The following is a 14,506-nucleotide window of genomic DNA, read 5'->3' on the forward strand; positions in this document are numbered from 1 at the left end:
TAAACCCCCCCTGTTATTTTCATTCCTTTAGAAAATTGTTTGATTGATGGCCTTGAACTCAGCTAGTTCAGGCCACAGTTGAGGGTTTTTTAATCCCCTAAACTCAATTGAATTATTTTGCCCTTTGCTGATACTTTATAAGGTGTCTGCTTGCTTTAAAGTTTACACCCCTGACATTCGTACTTATCACCCAAGCCACTTAGACTTCAAGTTTATTGGAAGGGCTAATTCCACACGATGCTAAAGTGCACATGTGTGTATACAGTCCAGTTCCTAAAATACCTTTCCTTAGGAATCTCATGCAGAGTGGAATGCAACCACTCAGCCAGAGCAAAGGACGTCAGCCTCACAGGCCTTTTACTACAATTGCTAAGTTATGTGTTACAAAGATGAGTATTGAAGCATGTGATACAACCGATGCATTGAAGCCTGGGGAAGGGCAGTGGGTGACCTTCATCATCTCTTCCGCACCACAATCCACTCCCAGGGACAGAATGAGAAGACGAGAGAACCTTAGAAATACAATTCCCAGGCCCCACACCAGACATACTGAATCCAAAACTGGCCATGGACCCAGCACTATCGTCTTTAACAGCCCTCCAGGTGGTTCTGAGGCACAATCAAGTTTGAGAACCACAGTTGCCAGCCAAGGAGCCAATCACAGGCATGCGTGTGAATGGGGGAAGGAAAAAACACTTAAGACAACGGAGGATTAAATTTATGATAGAATAAAAGTAGAAATGCTTATTATTCTCTATTATTCCAACTTTTTCCTTCCTTCCAGAATTCTATCATATATTGTTGTTGTCTTGTATGATTTCCTTCCTTCTGCTTGATGTGTTTTTAAAGACCAACAGAACTGGACTTAGGTTGGAATCTGAGTAGAGCGGGTCCTTGGGGAGAAAGAGATGAATCCCTAGTTGAATTTACGCTCTACACTCAAAACTATCAGGGTTCATGGCCTGTAATGATATATTTAAGAACTCGCGGGACAAAGAAACCGTGTGAACTGGCACATGGGTGTAGTGTATGTATTCACTAGGGCACGGTTATTTCCCAGGAGATACTTTTAGGATTATTAAGACCCCAAACCAGAATGGGAGCTCAATCCTGTCTCTTAATGTGGAGGGGAGGGAACCAACATTGTTTACAAACATAACAGCAGTAATTCCTGGGTGTGAAGTGCTTATGGTCTTCTTTTCCCCTTTCTATTATATTCATACTCATACTTCATACTTCAGGAAGGTCTTCCTAATGTCAAGAGTTTTCACTCCATTTTTAAAAGGACCAAGGACATATATATTATAATAAGAGTCTTGGTCCTTTTAAAGAACTCATGGCAGCCCATGAGTCCAGGGAAGGACTCATATATTGTCAACAAGCATCTTCTTCCCCAGCACATTCCTTTGAGCCTCTAGTAATTAGGACAGTAACTAAACTGGTCTTTTTTATTTTCCACTGGTATGAAATACAGCTAAGAGGATTACTCCATACTTGGATATTAAAGCTCTTTTTGTAACTGGCAGCATCTAATCCTGATTATTCACTGTTTGTATTTCTAAGATACATAAAACTAGAAACAAAGCTTTCAACTGAGCCCCTAATTTCACACCCAAGTTGACCTTGGTTGTCTACAGACTCACTGTGACTTATGGCTAATGAGGACAGTTGTACTTTTCTCGCCTCCTCTTCACCCTGCCCCCAACCCTTTGCCAGTGCCTGCAGAATCCTGGGTAGAATTGGGAAGAAATTTTATTGGGCATATATTTACTTACCTCCCAGCACCTTTCACAACTGTTTTCAGTTCCTTTGGGGATATATATATTTTTCTGTTTTATTTTCCTTTTCTTAATGCAAGATCCTCCAAGGAAGAATGATAGAAGTTCAGAGTATGTAACATAAATCTATCACTTATACTTAATTAATCTTTTGATCATGTATGTGAATTATAGATTTCCTTGGGGAACATAGTTAAGCATAATTTTCCAAACAGCCCTTAGGGTAGCAGATTTAAATTTTGTAGCATATTGGAATTACCGGGTGAGCATTAAATATTAATGCCCAGGCCACACTCCAGGCCAATTAAATCAGGTTCTCTGTAGGTGGGCCCCAGGCATCAGCATTTTCTTCAAATGGCTCAGGTGATTCCAATGTAAGGCCAAAGTTGAGAACCAGGGTCCTAGAGACTGCACCTCCATCCCATGAGATGTTACTGTATTTAAAAAATTAAAAGTGCTGAGGTCCAGCACTTTTGGGAAGTATAACAAGCTGCATTTGTCTTCTTAGAGATGCTTGTAGGTTCACAATAAATATTTGCAAACTAAAGATGGAGAAGTACTTCAGGGGAAAAAAACAGTGGATATAAAGAAGGAAGGAGGAAAAAGAGAGAAAGGAAACCTCATCTGCAAGAAAAATGAAAATACCTGCTTAGCTTGGTTTATTCCTTCATTTTTCAAATTTTTTGACTCAGAGTAAACAAGACTGTGGAACAGCTGTAAAAAATTCCTTGAAAGAGCCTTCCATGGAACATTATTTGGAAGATACTGAATAAAATAAATCCAGTGCAAAGTCTTTTCTTGCAATGCTCACTAAAAACCTGCAGATATCCAGATTTGTTTCACCCTCGTGAGGTATTTGTATTTAAAGTAACTTACTGAGGTTAGCATACAAGTTCAGAATTTACACAAGGTGTCTGATAGAAACAGGATACTTGGGTCACAGGCAGTAAACAAGATTTAGTTGAGGAAAGTCAATCTCCCCCATATCCACAGAACAAACAAGTTCGATGAATGGTACCTGGAGAGATCCCACATGTAGTAAACACTGGAAAAGTTTGGGAAATCCAATCAGGTAAGAAAATGGAGTGATAGGATAGCAGAAATATGCCAGGATACCTGAGATCTAGTACTTGGTGGCCCATTCAGGGTCAATACAAATAAAGCGATAGTTTGGGACTATTCCAGATCCCTACACTCCATTTGATATTCTCTTCTCTTAGGCTTTTCTAAAAACCTCAGAACTTTATACCCCTGGGGCCTGTCCCATCAACTCTAATCCTATAGTTTCTTCTTCCCTTCATCAAAACTAGCTTCAGTCTTTTTCTCAGGATTCTCCCAGCTCCTTCTTGAGGGCCAGTTACATGGTAAAATACCAGTTTCTGACTGAGTTAACATTTACTCCCAGGGTGGAATTTTAGGCACTGTGGTAGATTATTTCCATTTTAGTTGCAGGGCTGTTGCAGAATGATGGTGGGCATTCTCCATATGAGTTTCCTCAGAAATCTCAAAAAATTCTGCTAATTAGTGTCTCCTAATTAGGAAAAGTTCTTGAGATGCTGTAAATAGTAATGAAAAATATTTAAAGTAATTAGGCAAATTGGATTCGGATAAACATTTGAAAGGCAGAGCCAACTCTCAAATGTCAGAGAAGGCTCTGTAAGCAGTTGAGTTTTATTGACAGAATAAGAGGACCAAATGCCTAGTAGGCAAGGTAACAGAGGCCTGTGCTACCCCTGACCTGCTGTTCTGGGCAGTTCTATCAGAGCTGATGATGTTGTGTATTTTTTAAACTCATTTTCTCATTTGCCTAATTTCCCCTTTCAAATTCATATGACCTCCTCAACCACAAGGAATAATTAAACACTCAGCTCAAAAAGATTTAATTTAAAAATAAATGTATTGATTCATGTACCTGAAAAGCCATAGAGAGAACTGGCTCAAATGATATCTCTAAAGACCTGTTTTCTTTCTACTAAGCTGTGTATCATCTTCACAGCCTCACGTCTGATGAACCCAGCCTACCCGTTCCTCCCCGTCATTGTCAAGGTAGCAATGATGCCCTTACATGCTCACACTTACATGCCAAAGGAAGAGAAAAGGTAATTTCTAGAAGTTTCTACACATACAAAAGAATATTTTCCTCTCCCAGAATTTCTAATAAACATCTTCTCTAGTTTCATTGGTTCTGCGGGGGTTATTTTCATCCATTTCTGGACAGGGGATCAGGGTATACTAACTGTGGAGTCAGTCACATTCTAATTATGTGATTGGGGATGGGGGGGCGGCATAAGAATTCCCAAAGGAAATACAGGTTACATTGGGAAGGGAAAATGGATTTTGAGTGGTTGAAAATAACTGGTCACTGTACCTGCCCTCTTATCATTCTTCCTGCCCTGCTGTCTAGAATCTATACTTACTATAGACTTGGATTTTTCACTTTTGATCTAGGGTCACGGTTTAGTCATTGATCCCTTTTTTTTAGTTTCTTTTCTTGTTTTATAAATATCCTTTAGATAAGAATTAAGGATATTTGTTAGTAAATCAAAACCCATGTATTTTTATTTTCTATAAGAGTGCCTGAAATTCATCAAGGAGGAGATTGGTTTATATCTGCCACTGTAAGACTCATAACACCTTTTTTTTTTTTTTGCGGTACGCGGGCCTCTCACTGTTGTGGCCTCTCCCGTTGCGGACCACAGGCTCCGAATGCGCAGGCTCAGCAGCCATGGCTCACGGGCCCAGCCGCTCCGTGGCACGTGGGATCCTCCCGGACCGGGGCACGAACCCGCGTCCCCTGCATCGGCAGGCAGACTCTCAACCACTGTGCCACCAGGGAAGCCCTCATAACACCTTTTTATTACGTTCCCTTTTTTTTTAAAATAAATGTATTTATTTATTTATTTATTTTTGGCTGTGTTGGGTCTTTGCTGCTGCACACAGGTCCCCTCTAGTTGCGGTGAGCGGGGGCCACTCTCGGTTGTGGTGCGCGGGCTTCTCATCCCAGTGGCCTGTCCTGCTCTGGAGTATGGGCTCCAGGTGCATGGGCTCAGCAGTTGTGCCTCACAGGCCCAGCCACTCCGCGGCATGCGGGATGCCCCCGGACCAGGGCCCAAACCTGCATACCCCTGCATGCGCAGGCGGACTCCCAACCATTGCACCACCAGGGAAGCCCCATTCCTTTTTTTTTAATGTTCTTTCCCATTACAGTTTATCATAGGATATTGAACATATTGATAGTTCTCTGTGCCATACAGTAGGGCTCTGCTAACCCCAACCTCCCACTCCATTCCTCTCCCAACGCCCCCCCACCCCCGCCCTTGGCAACCACAAGTCTGTTCTCTATGTCTGTGTGTGTGTTTCTGTTTCATAGATAGGTTCACTTGTGTCATATTTTAGATTCCACATATAAGTGATATCATATGGTATTTGTCTTTCTCTTTCTGACTTTACTTTGTATGCTAATCTCTAGTTGCATCCATGTTACTGCAAATGGCATTATTTCCTTCTTTCCATTGTATATACATACCACATCTTCTTTATCCATTCATCTGTTGATGGACATTAGGTTGTTTCCATGTCTTGGCTATTGTAAATAGTGCTGCTACGAACATATGTGTGCATGTATCTTTTTGAATTATAGTTTTGTGCAGATATATACCCAGGAGTGGGATTGTTGGATCATATGGTAATTCTATTTTTAGTTTTCTGAGGAACCTCCTCACTGTTTTCCACAGTGGCTGCACCAACTTACATTCCCACCAACAGTGTAGGAGGGTTCCCTTTTCTCCACACCCTCTCCAGCATTTCTTATTTGTACACTTTTTAATGATGGCCATTCTGACTGGTGTGAGGTGGTACCTCACTGTAGTTTTGATTTTCATTTCCCTAACAATTAGCAATGTTGAGCATCTTTTCATGTGCCTAATCTGTATGTCTTCTTTGGAGAAATAAGACTCATAACATCTTAAACATAGTTGGCTTTCATAAATATTTTTTAATGAAATGTGGGAAACACAGTGCCTTGGTCATGAGAAAGAAAAACAGGACCTAAACTCCAGAAAAATCTATAGTTAACATTCTAGGAAAACAGTGTCCATAGTAGCCTGTGAGTTTGTGAAGGAGTGTTCCCAGGCCCTAAACAGAAGCTAACGTCTCCTGGGATATAGAAATCAAGGTCAGATGGTAGGACCAGGCCAAGGAAAATACGGAAATGAAATTAAGAATAGTCTGTATCTATACTGATTTTTCTTTCTGTTTGACCTTTACTGCCTAACTTCTTCTATACCACCACCCTAAAAAGTGCACTTCTAGTCTTCCTGTTTATATTTTTTAATAACCATTGCTTTTATTTCTTTTTGGAACTGCTTCTTAGATGCTTCTCTCAATTATTTCTCCAGTAGATAGAAAATACTAAGATTTGGGGCAACTTTTCAGTCTTTTTGAGTCAACTGTATCCAAGTCTATTTTCTCTGTTTAAGAATGTAACCCAGATGTCACTGGATCCTGAAATACTATGAAACCAGATAAGATTGTCTGGAACCCCCAATTCCATGGCCTTTAGAAGTCCAAGGCTTTCTGAATTATGTATTTACATTTTTGAGACCATATAGTCACCTGTGTCTGCTCTGTCCACTCCACACTGATTCAGATGTAAAATTCACCCTCTTTCCAGTTTTCCCCCCAAAATCCTACTCAGAATAACATTAGGGAAGGCTTGAGTCATGTTCAGTAATGGACATGTAATGGACATGTAAGCAATTTCAGACTGAATATAAAGATTCATCCCTGTGCTTAAAATGCCCTTCAGCGCCCCCCTGCCCCACCATGGGATTCCACCAGCCCTTCCCCTCCACGTGCTCCTGGCCACCTCTCTCCTCCCACTTTCCTCTAGCTTCTCCAGGCTTCCTCCCTCTCCCTCTTTCTCAGAAACACAAGTTCCCTCCATTTATAACTGTCTCTTCATGTACGTTAAGTGTTTGTCACGCATGCCTTAGGAGCCTCTGTTGATACCAAGTATCTTATCAATGTAATTTCCAAGAGAAAGAAATGAACATTTCCTGCCTAAGCTGATTTCTGATCCTGCCAAACTATGAAGATAATGACATTTCCATCTTGTCATAATAATAAAATCAATAAAAATAAAACCAGGGGCTTCCCTGGTGGCGCAGTGGTTGAGAGTCCGCCTGCCGGTGCAGGGGACGTGGGTTCGTGCCCCAGTCCGGGAAGATCCCACATGCCGCAGAGCAGCTGGGCCCGTGAGCCATGGCCGCTGAGCCTGCGCGTCCGGAGCCTGTGGTCCGCAACGGGAGAGGCCACAACAGTGAGAGGCCCGTGTACCGCAATCAATCAATCAATCAATCAATCAATCAATAAAACCAATAGTAATGACTGTTCCTATCTATTAGGTTGTTAGTATATACCCAGCTCTATGCTAAGAACCTTGTATGCATTATTTGACTAATATGTCTCAAAAAAAAAGCTTTCGAGTATGAATATTTGACTCCATTTTACAACGCACTAAGAGATTTATAGCTACAAATTGAGATTTTTCTTAACCATCATGCTAAACAACTCAAGTCTGCGAGCAGGTGGACTGGGGTAAAGCTGAACATATGTGAGATGGTGCAGTTCACGGTGATTCTTAAGACCTCAATGGGAGTGGGTTGAAATTTACCCCAAGATGATGTCCTTTGTCTATCCATTGTTTGACAGCTGTTATCAAACAAGTTTTTCTTCAATTTTTGTGGCAAAAAGTGGAATCTGGACTCTGGTACCAGAAGGTCTCTTTCCTGCTGGTCCTCCTATCCCTTGCCCTTAATTCTTTACTTTGAACACATCCTTGGAGGCAAGAATGGTAATATCTGTAGCTCAGCAGAAACTCCTCTATTATGCTTTTGTGTTGTCAAAGTTATATATGCTCACATGGATAGGGTAATATTGTTCCAATCTGGTTTTTTTCCCCCTAAATATGTACAGTTCCCAGAATTACTTTTCTCAAATAGCTTTATGCTCTACTTTTGCAGTTTTCAACTTGTTGTTGCTTTATATTTTTTTCCTCCTTATTTAGAACATTACCCCATCTTCCCTGCTTCTCCCCACTTCCTTCTTACCTTCACTTGTTCCCCACCCATCTTAGATCAGTCTCTAATGTGAATATTCTATCTAGTCGAGGTCAGTTTCCACACCTGAAAGTCTCTTGACTCAAAACCAAACGCACACAAAAACTATATGTTTGTTGACTCTTGTAGACACTGAACTTTGTTTTAAAGGACAATTTAAAGGGCATCCTCAACATTTCCTCTTGTTGGCTTTTATTGTCTACTCTAGTTCACTGGAATGGCTAGAATTTATGAAGAGTGGGTCTGAGATGCTTGAGAGGAAATCTTTTGTGTGGAAATGGAATTTACTGTGTGTATGTCAGCCTGAATGAGTGCTTTTTCAGTTTGTCTGAAGTGTCCTCACCTAGCCCAATTTAATGCTTTAGTCACAGACTTAAGTAGAAAACAACAAAGCTTTGAGGCACATTGAGGACTTGTCTATCTTCTTGACAAAATCCCTCCATTCTTTCATTTCCAAAACGAAGAAGAAAACTCTGTTTCCTAGAGGAAAGATCAAGCGAGCCTTTTTATTATTATTATTATTTACTTATTGGCTGTGTTGGATCTTCATTGCTGTGTGCGGGCTTTCTCTAGTTGCGGTGAGTGGGGGCTACTCTTCATTGCGGTGCACGGGCTTCTCATTGTCGTGGCTTCTCTTGCTGCAGAGCACGGGCTGTAGGTGTGTAGGCTTCAGTAGTTGTGGCACGTGTGCTCAGTAGTTGTGGCTTGTGGGCTCTAGAGCTCAGGCTCAGTAGTTGTGGCACACGGGCTTAGTTGCTCCGTGGCATGTGGGATCTTCCCAGGCCAAGGCACCAACCTGTGTCCCTTGCATTGGTAGGCAGATTCTTAACCACTGCACTACCAGGGAAGCCCTGAAATAGATTCTTAATCAGCTAAATTTCCATAGTATTATGTTTTATTTTTATTGCTACCACGTGATCTGTGCACATGCTCAAACTTAAGGGGCTTTGGTTTTTTCCCATACATTCGTGAAAATTGCTTTTTCTGCACAGTTGAAGGATTCCATAGACTGTGATCCTGTGGGAATGACAACTTCTCCCTATATTGCAGTGGGTGAGGTTTTGTAAATTTCCAGTCTAAGATCAACCTCCAAGATTCTTCTTTGTTCCTCTCTTTGCTGTATGGCAGCAACAAATAGGCCTCAACCCCGAATATAATGACGACAATCTGTATTTTTTTTTAACAGTTTAATGCACACCTCTCTGAGCTATGTTTAGCACTATTCTGGTGAGCTGTATAGGATAACATAGGCTACATACTCCTAAAAATTCTGGGCTCCCCTTTCTATCAAGCCTACTAACTGGTCTTCTTCCCTTTTCAGGTGCTTTTACTCTAGTAAGTGAAGTCTGTGCTGCTATCTATATTCACATCTACCTACACTTTAGGGATAATTATTTCATCACTCATAGATGTCTACTTTGTTATTTCTGCATTAGTACCTTAAAAAGTAAATAGGCCATAAATTAGCACTAACATAAAACATTATGAAAGCCTACAATATTACTATTATGGGGGTATCCACTTACTCTCCAACATTTCATTGGCAGGAGTGGAAGAATATAGGAAGAACTGAGCAGTAGAGGTCCAAGTAGAAGTTCAGCCCTAGTGCCCTAGTGGGGGCACTCTTTCCTTTCAACGAGACCCTCTTCAGCTCTATTCTTCTCTATGGATGGTCTCTCATCCACTGAGTGACATGGAGACTTAGAAGGCATTCTTAGAATTATACTCCAGGCAGCTGTTACTACTTAGCCAATGTAAACATGTGAAATGATACTAATTTGCCACCCCAAGTACACCAACCTCTCCCTAGCTCTGAGATGACAGAATTTTGCAAATCCAAGAAATAGAATCCTCAAAACCCCAGAATACCTCTACCTAAGGTAACTCTGTGGCCTCCTCCTGAGCCGCTTACCAGATACTGATGAATCATAATTCAGGTTGTTCCCTATACCCACAAGCTTCCTTTATGAAAGGAAACTTTGTATTAGATGGAACTCATAGTAATCCACACTGCATGCTATTAGCATCATCCAGCACAATTTCTGCTTCCTCTGCTCAACTTCCTTTCCTATATCCTTCTCAGTGACTTTCTGGGTTTGACAGGACCTGGACAACTACTCTTGCTGAAATTTGTTAAACCGATTTTTGAATGTTATAGCAAGGACTAGACGCACCAATTTAAAACCTACGTAGTATAACAATAACTCCAAATGAACAAGTTTGATCAATTATTTTATTTTACGAAATTCCAAGAATTGAAATGTGGGGATTTCCTTGCCACTCCTTTGCTCTACAGATAAATAAAAGGAAAAGTTTGCTCAAGGGAAATATATAAAACGTTTTTTATTTGTTTTGCTTTGGTGGGGGAAGAGAAAGTAAATCAGGAACTAAAAATTTGGAGTTTTCACTTTCTGTTTCTTCAGAAATAATCAATGAGTCCACAGTAACAGAAACAGTTTGTTCTAAATTAAATAGACAAAAACACAATTCCTCTCCAACTTCACCATTTTTTTTCTCTCTTCATGTAACTGTCTTGGTGATGCAGTGTCTAGACTTCTTGGAAGAAGTGATGGAGTCTGGAATTTATTCTGTGGGTTTGAAAATGGCTATCTGCGTCTCCTACATACTTCTATGTGAAAATCCAGTGCTTTCAGAATATGTAAAAATCATTGAATTGTTTACCAAAAAAGAAAACTTATCCATGAATATCAAAACTTTAAGCTGCCACCAACGGGGAAATATTATACGGATTTATCCATTTTATCTACATCATCTTATTGTAATATGGGTCCCATCAGCCATTATATCCCCCCACAATGCAAAATAATGTGTACTCATGAAAGAATTATGGAAGACATTTTCTAGCTTTTGAGAAAAACCAGTAAAATAAATTAGCTTAAAGGATAGAAATCCATTCTTGTTTTGCTTTTAATAAGTAATTCACAGAAATTTATCAACTCAAAGGGCAGATTTTTTTTATATCACAGGTCCTTCTTTAGGTTTTTGTCATTTATTAGCTGGATGAAAAGAAAGCAATCTTAGGCACTGAGATCTAAACCATGTTTGTACAGCCTGCATTATTAAGTCTGACTGTAGTTTATCTTTGCTCTTAAGGAAATCATACTGTATGCTTAGAGAAAGTTCAGAGTTATTTGTCACCAATTACCTAAAGCTGAGAGTTGATCTTACACATAGCTGTAGCCATTTCTTGTAAGTTCTTGTGCGTTATTTTACAAGGCTGTCACTTCTTGAGGCTTTACCCTAGAAAATATATGTCTACCACAGAAAAGTTTCATTGCAAACGTTTATCGAGAGATAATAACCTTACGGGGTATAAAACACCATAGCATTGACTTGTTTAAAATAAGCCTATCCCTAATTTTGAAACAACATTCTCCAGCTCTATTAGATTTTCTGTGACACCAAAAAAAAAAAAAAAAAAAAGAAGAGCAGCCAGAAGGGCGTTTTTTTTTTAATTAAAAAATACACATACACAACACATTGAACTGAGCTGATCTCATTTATACTATAAAATCTCCATTAGTTCTGAAGAGTAGCATAAAGTTAAATTATAAAATAAGTTAAACACAAGGGGTAGCCTTTCCAGAAGAAAATGAGGTATTCTGAGTATACAGTGAAAATTTTAAAATCTATGGAAATTAAATGACAATAAAATGTTTAAACCAAGGCATTATTATCCTATATTTAATTGAAACTCCAATTATTAAAGTCTATTATTTTTTTAAAAGTTGATATTATTTTGCATGGTAATGATCATAAAAGCTCTTAGGACCTTAGTTATTTTATTTCAAGGGTACTGAAGTAGACTGAATCTTGTGTCAACAGAACTGGAGTTATTCCAGTATATCTCAGTTTCTCAGTCTGTAAAATGGGTGAGCCATATTGCCTAACTCACAGCATTGTTCTGAAGAGATAACTCTGAATTTATGCTATAAGCAGTTCAGTTTGGGCCACTTTCACAACTTCATTGAATGCCACAGAAGGTATGAAGATTTACTGATTTTACTGAACAGAACACAGATGGGGTTTTGAATAACTCAGAGTCATTTCAAGAAGCTTAGCTAAGAATGACACAAAATGCTTTTCATTAACTACACTGCTTGAGAACTCTAGTTTGACAAGGGAGGTCTAAAACTGAGGTGGATTCTCATGAGAAGTCGTGAACGGTGCTATGTGTGGCCCCAGCCCACGTCCCTAAATCTAGTTCACAGAAAGGTCTCCTTAGTGATGCAGACCATGGAGCAGGGGTGGGTCGAGCCATGTCCAGTGACATTGTCTTATGTCGAGGAAGGACACGCACACTCACTGATGACAATTGCAAAGTTTGAAATTACTAACTCAGGAATAGAAAATACTCAGATCAGTGACGGAGCATCCTTTTACTGGTGTATTATACATCTTGAAAAACCATGACCAAAGGGGAAAACGTGAGCCACAAGAGCATTAACTCTGTTGGTGAAGACACATTCCCACTTGCTACAGATCTACTAGGATTTTTGATATTCAATTAAAGAAACCTTTTTCAAAGTATATTCTTGAGAGTACTAGTTTTAAGCAAAATCAGTAGGTGCTACCAAAAACAGTTTTAGAAACACTGATTTAAAATCTCCTTTAAATAGGCTTCTGTAAAACCTGATTTCTCAGAGTTTTAAAATTCTATCTCTATAGCAAAGAAGATACATTGTGCAGCATTGCTCTGGAACACAGAAAGCTTTTTTCTCAGTTGAGCTAACATTTTTAAAAAATACATTGTAGGGAATACTAAATTAAGGGATGTTTAAAACCTATATGACCTGTCTGAAATGGCCAAGAAACTGTTATCTCCAATATGCTTTCTAGAGCAATTTTGTTGGCAAAGCAGACACCTGCCATGGGTACTAGATATGAAATAATATTTGCTGAAATGTGACTCCAGAGTTCTGTACTTATTTGAAAAATTGATAGCAGTTGGATACCTGAATAATCATTGTCTGCTTAAGGACACAGGGTAATGATGAGCAGAGGGGGCTAAAGTATTTGTTTAAAGGTTATACAAACACTTTATAGGGGTGGGGAAATTGATATCTATAGAGAACTCAGAATTATTGACAGCTAAGAGGCATACAAGATTTGTAATTGGAAATGGAAGGCTTTCTTCTTGTGTCCTTTTATTCAGCCATTGAACAATTATTTACCAGGTACCAGGCATTGTGTGGAGTGTTGGAAGATGCAGAGACATGTTACACTTGGTCCATGCCTTTAGAGAGATGAGAGTCTGGACAATTTTAATAGAAGAGTGATGAACACTCTGGGAACACAGAGGATGGGGCACAGAAACCTCTGCTAATTTTCAACTATGAAGCTAAGTTAGTAATACCCCCAATCCTTGCAAACAACTGCCCTTGGTACACATTACAAGGCTGTTTTTGTACACATAGGAATTGCACACAGTTGTTATCAGCAGTAACACATAGATTACAGGCAGCGGTTTGGTTTGTTTTAGTGTTGTTTCACTAAGGCTGTCTCTGTTTTTAGCAAATAGATGTAGTAAGACAGTGCTTAGTTTAGGATGGAGAAGCACTTATCCCAGAGTTGCTTTATTGCTATATTTCTCTATGAATAGTAAACAACAACAACATCTGATGAACCAATCTCCATTCAGATATTTCCCTCGATTCAGAATTATCATGCCTCTTGGATACTGAAAGTACCGATCAATGCACAACATTGTAATTTAGGTTTTGCCTATTTATGCATGGCCTTAATACATGAACTCAGCAAATTTAGAAGAATACAGAATCATGGGCTTGTAGTTTTCCATAAAAAGTGTTCCTCTAAAGCTTTGTGTATTGAGAAACCTTGTTTCCATTAGATGGTTCTGGTTCTGAAATTTTGTGATGTTCAAGTTTAGAAACTCAGAAATACAGTTGATTTCATAGAAGATTCCATTCTCAAAGAGCAGAACTTTGACTTTTCAGGGGGTATGTGTATTACAAATAGGACTATGGGTCATGCTTTTTGCTTATGGTGGTGGGTATATAATTTTTCTGGGGCTTCCGTTTTTCGTTGCCAAAATACATGTTATCCCCAACACATATTTTACTGACTACTACAATGTAGTGAAGAATGATTGGACTGTTGTATTGTTCATCTGGATGAAGAAAATTTGGAGAATTAAAGGAGTGGAAAAGGAAATACAGTGAGATGAACATGGAATGGGGGAAGGAAGAAAAGCAACTTCAACATTACCTGGAACACTCTATTTCCTTCATATATAAAAAAGTGATCAAATGACAAAAATGATAACATTTACCTATTCTGATTGTTGCTAGATAAGTATTTCTTACATTATTCCTCTCTTTTACGTTAGTTAGAAAAGAAATTATTATTCACAATATAATGATTCATTCATTCAACAAATAATCTGTTGAGAGCCTACTATGTGCTAGCAATAAAATGGAGAAAAAAACAGACGTCATCCCTGCCCTCCTGGCATTTGTGTTTTAGATGTGAAAGTGAAATGTTTGGGAGCTGATGTAGAATATTCAAAAGGACAAAGTGAGGGGATGGGGTGAATTAACTTTTACTGACATCGGGGAGGTGGGCTGC

The 14,506-nt window shown here is 39.3% G+C and overlaps 1 protein-coding gene across 12 annotated transcripts in view; it reads left to right on the plus strand.

Annotated features, from left to right (window-relative positions):
* RBMS3 (RNA binding motif single stranded interacting protein 3) overlaps positions 1-14,506 on the plus strand; it is a 715,251-nt gene that overhangs the window by 675,726 nt on the left and 25,019 nt on the right. The gene's annotated exons all lie outside the window — the stretch shown is intronic.

The sequence above is a fragment of the Aethalodelphis obliquidens genome, unplaced genomic scaffold, assembly GCF_003676395.1.
Source record: "Aethalodelphis obliquidens isolate GAN/ISIS:26980383/991018 unplaced genomic scaffold, ASM367639v1 scaffold62, whole genome shotgun sequence".
NCBI classification, from domain to species: Eukaryota; Metazoa; Chordata; class Mammalia; order Artiodactyla; family Delphinidae; genus Aethalodelphis; species Aethalodelphis obliquidens.